Genomic DNA, 9981 nt, shown 5'->3' with positions numbered 1-9981 from the left:
GGCAACAAAAGTGAGTACACCCCTAAGAGACTACACCCCTAAATGTCCAAATTGAGCACTGCTTGTCATTTTCCCTCCAAAATGTCATGTGATTTGTTAGTGTTACTAGGTCTCAGGTGTGCATAGGGAGCAGGTGTGTTCAATTTAGTAGTACAGCTCTCACACTCTCTCATACTGGTCACTGAAAGTTCCAACATGGCACCTCATGGCAAAGAACTCTCTGAGGATCCTAAAAGACGAATTGTTGCGCTACATGAAGATGGCCAAGGCTACAAGAAGATTGCCAACACCCTGAAACTGGGCTGCAGCACAGTGGCCAAGATCATCCAGCGTTTTAAAAGAGCAGGGTCCACTCAGAACAGACCTCGTGTTGGTCGTCCAAAGAAGCTGAGTGCACGTGCTCAGCGTCACATCCAACTGCTGTCTTTAAAAGATGGGCGCAGGAGTGCTGTCAGCATTGCTGCAGAGATTGAAAAGGTGGGGGGTCAGCCTGTCAGTGCTCAGACCATACGCCGCACACTACATCAAATTGGTCTTCATGGCTGTCACCCCAGAAGGAAGCCTCTTCTGAAGTCTCTACACAAGAAAGCCCGCAAACAGTTTGCTGAAGACATGTCAACAAAGGACATGGATTACTGGAACCATGTCCTATGGTCTGATGAGACCAAGATTCATTTGTTTGGTTCAGATGGTCTCAAGCATGTGTGGCGGCAATCAGGTGAGGAGTACAAAGATAAGTGTGTCATGCCTACAGTCAAGCATGGTGGTGGGAATGCCATGGTCTGGGGCTGCATGAGTGCAGCAGGTGTTGGGGAGTTACATTTCATTGAGGGACACATGAACTCCAATATGTACTGTGAAATACTGAAGCAGAGCATGATCCCCTCCCTCCGGAAACTGGGTCGCAGGGCAGTGTTCCAGCATGATAATGACCCCAAACACACCTCTAAGACGACCACTGCTTTATTGAAGAGGCTGAGGGTAAAGGTGATGGACTGGCCAAGCATGTCTCCAGACCTAAACCCAATAGAACATCTTTGGGGCATCCTCAAGCGGAAGGTGGAGGAGCGCAAAGTCTCGAATATCCGCCAGCTCCGTGATGTCGTCATGGAGGAGTGGAAAAGCATTCCAGTGGCAACCTGTGAAGCTCTGGTAAACTCCATGCCCAGGAGAGTTAAGGCAGTTCTGGGAAATAATGATGGCCACACAAAATATTGACACTTCAAGAACTTTCACTAAGGGGTGTACTCACTTTTGTTGCCGGTGGTTTAGACATTAACGGCTGTATATTGAGTTATTTTGAGGGAAGAATAAATTTACACTGTTATATAAGCTGCACACAGACTACTTTTCATTGTGTCAAAGTGTCATTTTGTCAGTGTTGTCCCATGAAAAGATATACTTAAATATCTGCAGAAATGTGAGGGGTGTACTCACTTTTGTGATACACTGTACATACAATACATTTACAATAACTATTGAAGTTTCAAGTGTTTATTCAGAACGAAAACGAAACTTACACAGAAAAAAAACATACAGGGCGTCACCAGGTGGCAGCACTTCACATTCTTGACCTCCATTGTGAAATTACTGAATTACAACACTCCCACTTAATTTTACAATGAAATTAAGAGGTTTTTTTTTTTGTTTGTTTTAATAAACCAAATTCTATCACTTAGAATTGTTAAACCTGAACACTTTTGGAACAATAAGTCCTATTAACTAAACTTAGAAAGATTTCCCCTTCTTTACAGTTCTTACAGTTCTCTTAACTTAGTAAACAGTACAATCAGTACAATTTATCAAAATTACACTGCGCAAAGTCCAATCTCTTTCCTAAGATACTCAAACTTTTGCTTTGCTAATGGCTTGGTCAAGATATCTGCCTTCATGTCATCTGTAGGACAATATTGTAGTTGAATTTGTCCATTCTGCACACATTCACGAATGTAGTGGTAACGAATGTCTATGTGCTTTGTCCTTGAATGATCAACTGGATTTTTCGCGATGGCAATAGCTCCTTGGTTGTAGAGCGACGGTCATCTTGATCTCCAGTCCAGTCAGCATCTGAGAACCCGACTAAAGTTTTAGACTCTGAATGCTCATACTTGAGAGCGAGGTCCAAAGTCCCCTTCAAGTAGCGAAGAATTCTTTTCACAGCAGTCAGATGTGCAGTATTTGGATCTGCATTGAACTTTGACACAACACTCACTGCTTGTGCAATGTCTGGTCTTGTAGCCATTGCAGCGTACAGCAAACGACCTACAATGGACTGATAGGTACTTGGGTTCACTGGCTTACTGATGCCATCATTTCTTTTTAACTTCACATTTGTGTCAGCTGGAGTTGTAACTGGATTGGTTTTATCCATTCCATATTTCTGAAGAATAGCTTCAATGTAATGCTTCTGATGAAGAAACACACAGTTCCTTGTCTTGTCTTGGACAACAGAGATGCCCAATATGTAGGACAGCTCACCCATGTCTTTCATCTTGTAGCGGTTCTTCAGAGCAACTTTCAACTTATTCATGCTTTCAATTGATTCTGTAATCAAAATCAGATCATCAACATCAACAGCCAATATCTCTAGTTCCTGTCGAGATCTCACAAACACACAGGGGTCTGATGTGCTCTGTTTAAATTCAATATCCTTCATGAACTCTGTGAAAGCCTTACTCCTATTGTCCTAGTTCTCTGGTCCACTCAGCTTCTCTATAAACAGCTTATCTTCCATTGTGAATCCCACAACACCGTTTATATCACACAAACACCGTGTAAAACAGCTGTTTTTAAACTACATGACTGGGCCCATAACCTATTGAAGTTTCACGTGTTTATTCAGAACGAAAACGAAACTTACACAGAAAAAAAACATACAGGGCGTCACCAGGTGGCAGCACTTCACATTCTTGACCTCCATTGTGAAATTACTGAATTACAACAATAACAACAATTTATAGCTAAATAGTTATAGGTCAGCCTTTTTTTATTACATATTGTATCTGGTTCTACAATTTTGTGATTGTATTTTTTTCCTGAACATACAACATAGAAACAACATAGTAAGTATTGGATAGGAATAGGAATTTGCAAGACAAGCTTCTATATTTGCATCTTAAGAAACACTTGCCATTAATAACATGGATCCCAAACAAAAAAGTGGTGCCTCAAAAAGAAAAGCAAAAAAGATTAAGGAAGCAAATCAGGCAGATTTCCTGAAAAGCGTTCCTTTGATCTCAAACTTCTTTGAGAAACCGCTGGATATGAGTGAGACAAGTATTGCTGATGTTAGCAGTGATCAGAGTTCTAGCAATGAAGATGTGATCACCACTGGCTTAGTGTCACCTGTCAGTGACTATGTACCTTTGCAGACCCAGTCAGGTGCAGAGCAGGAATGCCAGCCCTGCCAGGCTACCACAGACCAGCAGCAGAAAGACCATGAAAGGAAAGTTGCAGGTGTGTCAGACCCACAATCAGACCAGCCAGCTGCATCGTGTGAGTGTCGTTTTTCAAATGAGGAGGGCAAGGACCCCAACTCCTGGTGTGAAACGGTCAACGACCCTGCTTTATGGCCCAGTACCATTACCGACCAAGCCAAGTCGATTCTTGTTAGTAGAGGAGAAGCTGCATTTCAAAACAGAAGTGCTAAGTACCCAGCCTCAGTCAGGGATAGAGGCATTGGGGGTACCAGTAGGAGCTTTACAAATGCTCTACTCAGTTGCTCTCTACCCAACGGGCAAACTGTGACTAGGCAGTGGCTACTTTACTCTCCTTCAACTGGCTGTGTGTATTGTTTTGCTTGCAAACTGTTTTCCAGTAAGCACAATACTTTTGTTCATGGATTTTCTGACTGGAAACATTCAGAGCGGATTGGTGAGCATGAGGGGAGTGTGGAGCATAGGGCTTGCATGCTAGCATTATATAATCGCTCCAGAGGCACAGCAACAATTGATTCTGATATTGTCAAACAAATTCATGCAGAAAGACAATACTGGCGGGAAGTTTTGAAAAGAGTTGTTGCAGTCATCCAGTTTTTGGGGGAGAGGGGACTTGCTTTCAGGGGAGATGATGAGCTATTAGGATCAGCCCACAATGGTAATTTTTTGGGCATCATAGAACTCTTAGCCAAATTTGACCCATTCCTAGCTGAGCACCTCCAAAGGTTTGGAGGTAAGGGAAAAGGTTCTGTGTCCTATCGACAGTGTGTGAAGAATTTATCCATTTGATGGGACAGAGAACAAAGCAGGCAATTGTTAAAGAATCAAAATACTTCTCTGTTACAGTTGACTCCACTCCAGACCTTGCTCATGTGGACCAACTTACTTTTATTTTCAGGTTTGTTAATAATGACGGACAAGTAGTTGAGCGTTTTCTAGCTTCAGAGCCTATTGAAAACCATAGTGGGGACAGTTTGGCAGAGTGTGTCGTTGCTATGGTGGAGAATCTGGGCCTAGACTTATCCAACTGTAGGGGCCAGTCATATGATAATGCAAGTAACATGTCGGGAAAGTACAATGGAGTCCAAGCTCATCTTAAACAAAGAAACCCTTTGATTTGTTATGTCCCCTGTGCAGCACATTCACTGGATTTAGTTGGTGTCAATGCTGTTGACAGTAGCCCAGAAGCTGGACGTTTTTTTTACTTTGTACAGGCAATGTACACATTTTGTGCATCATCTACACACAGGTGGGGAAACTCACTTGATATCAAACTCACACTGAAATCACTGTCAGGTACTCGATGGAGCGCACGAGCTGAGTCAACTAAGGCTCTTTGGAAATATTATGCACAACTGAGAGAGGCATTGAATGATATGTCTAAAGATATGGAGGAGAAATGTGTAACTCGAAGTGAAGCCTCTGCACTCTGTGACAAATTGGACACGTTGGAGATGGCCTTCATGGCATACTTCTGGGACACAATACTACAGAGGTTCCAAGCCACAAGCCTGCAGCTGCAGAAGCATGATATTGACATATGTACAGCTACACAACTTCTCTTGTCTTTACGAGACTTTGTGGCAGCACAGAGAGATAACTTTGAGGTGTTTGAAGGGGCAGCTTTAAATGTCACCACTGCTGTCTCCCAAGAGTACAGGCATGACCTCCAGCGTACAAAGAAGCGCAAAATTATGTCTGATGATAGTGCAGAGCCAGGTGTAGCATTTAACGGAAAGGACACGTTTCGGATCGAAACTTTCAATGTTGTCATTGACAAACTTGTGTCCTGTCTCAACCACCGTTTGAATGCATACACACACTTAACTGAGCTATTTGATGTTCTTTTCATGCCTGACAATATGTCCAACAGTGAGCTCACTTTAAAGGCTAACTCACTCGCTGCAGCATATCCTTCAGATCTGAACATGAGCCTGGCAGATGAATTGATACAATACAAATCATTCATAACAGAAAAAGAAAAATGTCCTAGTAAAATGCTCAAAACCATGATAAGTTTGAATTTACAGTCAACCTTTCCAAATGTCTACATAGCACTTAGACTTTTTTTGACTGTGCCTATCACAAATTGTGAAGGGGAGCGTTCATTCTCCAAACTGGCTCGTATTAAGAATGAACTCAGGATTAGGATGCGCCAAAACCGCCTGAACTCACTGTCACTTCTGGCCATTGAATCAGATTTGGTCAGACAGCTTAATTTTGATGAATTAGTGGATGACTTTGCAAGAAAGAAGAGTAGAAAGAAACTTATATAAAATAGATTCTTGTGTTAGGGTTAGTTATTGACAGGTTGTTTAATGTATTAATTTATTTAATTAATACATTAATTAATTGCCCAGGGGCCCAGACTATCCTTAATCCGTCCTTGACCAGAGCTCCCGGAGTACACGAGGAGAACATGCAAACTCCTCTCAGAAAAGGACCCGGACCGCCCCACCTGGGGTTCGAACCCAGGACCTTCTTGCTGTGAGGCGACAGAGCTGCCCACTTAGCCACTGTGGAAAAGTATGTTACAAGCAGATGGAAAATGAGTACTAGTCAGACGTTAGACATATACCGTAGTATAAGAGATGAGTCAATTTTTCTTGATATAATAATTGCCTATTTGATCAGATATTGTCAATACTCCATATCTGAACATAATCGTAAGAAGTACCAGTTGTTTACTGATAATATTTCTTTAATGTTCAATCTGGTTCGTTTAGTGAAAAAAGAATGAGAGTGCAAGGATGCTGACAGGGCAGTAAGAGCAGGTGACATGGAGGTGAGTGAAAATGGAGCCAATATTAAAGAAGAGATTAGAATATAGGACTATATGTCTAGTCAGACGTTAGACATATACCGTAGTATAAGAGATGAGTCAATTTTTCTTGATATAATAATTGCCTGTTTGATCAGATATTGTCAATTCTCCATATCTGAACATCATCGTAAGAAATAGCAGTTGTTTACTGATAATATTTCTTTAATGTTCAATCTGGTTCGTTTAGTGAAAAAAGAATGAGAGTGCAAGGATGCTGACAGGGCAGTAAGAGCAGGTGACATGGAGGTGAGTGAAAAATGGAGCCAATATTAAAGAAGAGATTAGAATATAGGACCAGAGAAGAGGAGGAGAGAGGGCTGGAGAGAGGAAGACAGGTTGAGAGGAGAGCAGAACAGAGCTGATGTCCCTGCTGCCCACCCAGGTGTACTTTTTTGTAAATAAAAACAATAGTTTCCTAAACCTGGGTCACAATAGCTGCACTTTTATTCATTTAACAATGCATTGATTTCTGTTTATATGGTTATGGCTGTACTTTATTAATCCATTTTCTCTGCCTTTACAATTGACTATTAAACATAACTTTTTTTTATTTTTATGTTAGTGAATTTGTCATGTCAAATCACCACTCTGCCCTAGCGCTCTCACCTACTTTACTTTAGTTAGTATCTTTTACTAACTACATTTGGGCAGCACGGTGGCTTAGTGGGTAGCACTGATGCCTCACAGCAAGAAGGTCCTGGGATCAATCGAACTACTTGTTCTGTCATAAATGTAACCAAAGTGTGTACAGCTCAGCATGACATTAAAATCCTAATAAATAAATAAATAAATACTAACTAAATTAACATCATGTTTGGTCAACTTTTGGGAAATTCAATAAATGGACGTCTTTCTTTGGCTACTGCATCTTTTGCAACGACTGACTTGTCCACGGTTCCTCAAGAAAGTTCACTCAGCAAAGGTTATTCTTTCTGTTGGAACCTAAACAGAAGGCCAAGGAGGAATACTTTCGAGAGGCATTACCCCAAATATATATCCACCCATCTACTTTACCAGCAGGGGAGGGATTCTTTTTTGTGGGAAACAAGGACAGGGTCTTGTGTTCCTGAATTGACTACAAAGGCTTTAACAAGATAACCAGTAAAGACTCATGCATTTGATTAACACTGCGTTTGAGTTGCTGCAACAGGCTTTAATTTGTACCTAGCTGGATCTTCTTCGCAGTGCTTACAACCTACATCTTTGCTACATGCATAAAGGGATAATGTTTAGAATATCAGTAGTCTATAACCGATTATGTATCTGTTAAAGAATCTGTTATTTTGGTAAGGATTTGCCATTAATGTTTGTACACATATGAAAATAAGCAATTGAATGTTGGACAATAACTATTTAAAAGTGCTTAGATATCCGCTAGAGGGAAGCATGGCTTTATTCTAAAACTAATAATATTTAGTCATCATCAGTTATACGTTAGAGTTACAGTACATGAGAACAGTTGATTTTAATATGTTTAGATATATAAATTATTGATTAATCGACTAGACTAGATACACATATGCCTAATTATTACCAGCATGTTAAATCTAAACATAACAAAATCGTTTAAGCAATGTGTAGTTGGCTAAAAGGTCTGTTACTTACACTGTAACAGTGTACAATAAAATATTACTGCTTTCCTATGTATCAGTGTTACATTCTGCTCTTCAGGACAGCAAGTAAATGAATTTAATACACTATATGTCTAAAAGAATGTAGTCACCTGACCATAAAGTTATTAGAGCACCCATTACCAATGATGGGCATTAATATGGAGTTGGAAATTAATTAGTAATAATACATTTATAAATAGGAGCCACATACTTAAAAAATATAATAATTGTTATTATTATTATTATTAATTTATTCATTCATTGTCTAAGTGTTAATCAAATCAAGTGTTATTGTAATTTATCGGGCAAAAGGAAGGAAACACCAGTCGCCAATCCATTACAGGTCAAACACACTTACACACACTTGCGGGCAATTTAGTATCTCCAATTAGTCTAGCTGCATGTCTTTGGACTGTGGTAGGAAACCCACACAGACACAGGAAGAACATGCAAACTTCACACAGCAAGGACCCAGACCACTCCACCTGGGAATCAAATCCTGGACCTTCTTGCTCCGAGGCAACATTGCTATCAACCAAGCCATTAATTAATTAATTAATTAATTAATTAAGTCCCTTAGTCTCACTCAATCCTCCCACCCAATCCATCCCATCTCCCACTTCATCCATCACTACATCTGCCTCATTCTTCCCAACCCTATTCTTCCCAAACTCCTACCCTATCCATCCCAACTAACCTACCCATCCCGAATAATACATCCATTGTTAAACTAAACCATCCATCCAAACCAATACCCATTTCCCAAATCAACACCAAAGGCACCCTTCAGTGCCACCCACCTTCAACTCTGGAACCTTGCCATTTACTACCTAGGTAACCACACAGCATGCAATAATTTCAATCATGCTAGATGGTTTGCATGATAACGCAAGTCCATACCGGGACACGGCCACATACTTTTAAGTTGCCCAACACCCAACACAAAAAATCATCTAAAGTAATATCAACCACACGCCCAGGTGGTGCAGCGGGATATTCCGCTTGCACATCAGCACTAAGTTTCTGAACTCCCCGGTTGCCACCGGTCGGCTGGGTGCCATCTAGCGGGCATAATTGGCAGTGCCTGCAGCAGATACTAATTGGCCACCGTATCTGCAGGGTAGGGGCCGGACAATGTGTGGGTGGGTGTGTCTTCATACGCTGTGTAAGGACCCTGATTGGCGGAAGAGACGCCTGTGCAGAATGCAGGGGCGAGAAGAGGAGGGCTGTGCAAGAGGCGTGTACAGAGACGTGTACAGGCATGTACCACATCTATCAGCAGTGGAAGACAAAAATTAAGTGCGCTGAATTGGGAGGAAAATGGGGAGAAAATGCATTATAAAAAAAAAAGTAATATCAACCAAAAGCAACACTTCTACTCTTTCTACTGACTTCACCAACAATCCCAATCACTCATTATTAGCTATCTGATTCACAGCCTCACCCTCAGCACCCCTAAATACAAATACCCAGAGATATCCAAAGGCTTATGAGCGGCCTATTCACTCACCATTCATCAAACCTATAATTACAGTCACACATTAATACTCCCTCACAAGAGGATCACCAATAATCCCATTAACCTTTAACATCCCTCTCACAAGTTTCTCCTTTTTAGGCTTGAATCAGCATCCAGATATAGCCCACCAGACCACACGCTTCTTGTTTAAGCACTATAATAATGAAACCTCAAGTGTTTAATACTTTTGTGCTCTATTTATTTATGGCTAATTGACTATGTGCTTTAAAATGATTTGTTAATTTATTTTGTGTAAACTTATTTTTTCATACAGAGGCAGTAAAAACCTGCAATATGATAAAAGAAATTTAAGACCATCAAGCCATGGGGAAATTTTGCTCCATTTCCCCTCTGATTTTCACTATAAAGAAGAGTTTTAGCCGTTAATCAGCAGTTATGAGTGAACACTAATAGTAGGGCGCTGAGTAATGAGAGGGCTTAGGGTGATGCTACAAAACCTAAACAGTCATCATCAGTGAGGAACTGCAGCTGGATCACAGGATGGTTTAACTGGGACTTATCTCCATCCGCTCTGCATTTCATCTGCCATAAGCCAAGTGTTCTGGCAAAAGTACAATAATATTAATA

Source organism: Trichomycterus rosablanca, chromosome 19 (assembly GCF_030014385.1).
Source record: "Trichomycterus rosablanca isolate fTriRos1 chromosome 19, fTriRos1.hap1, whole genome shotgun sequence".
NCBI classification, from domain to species: domain Eukaryota; kingdom Metazoa; phylum Chordata; class Actinopteri; order Siluriformes; family Trichomycteridae; genus Trichomycterus; species Trichomycterus rosablanca.
This window is presented reverse-complemented; position numbering follows the sequence as displayed.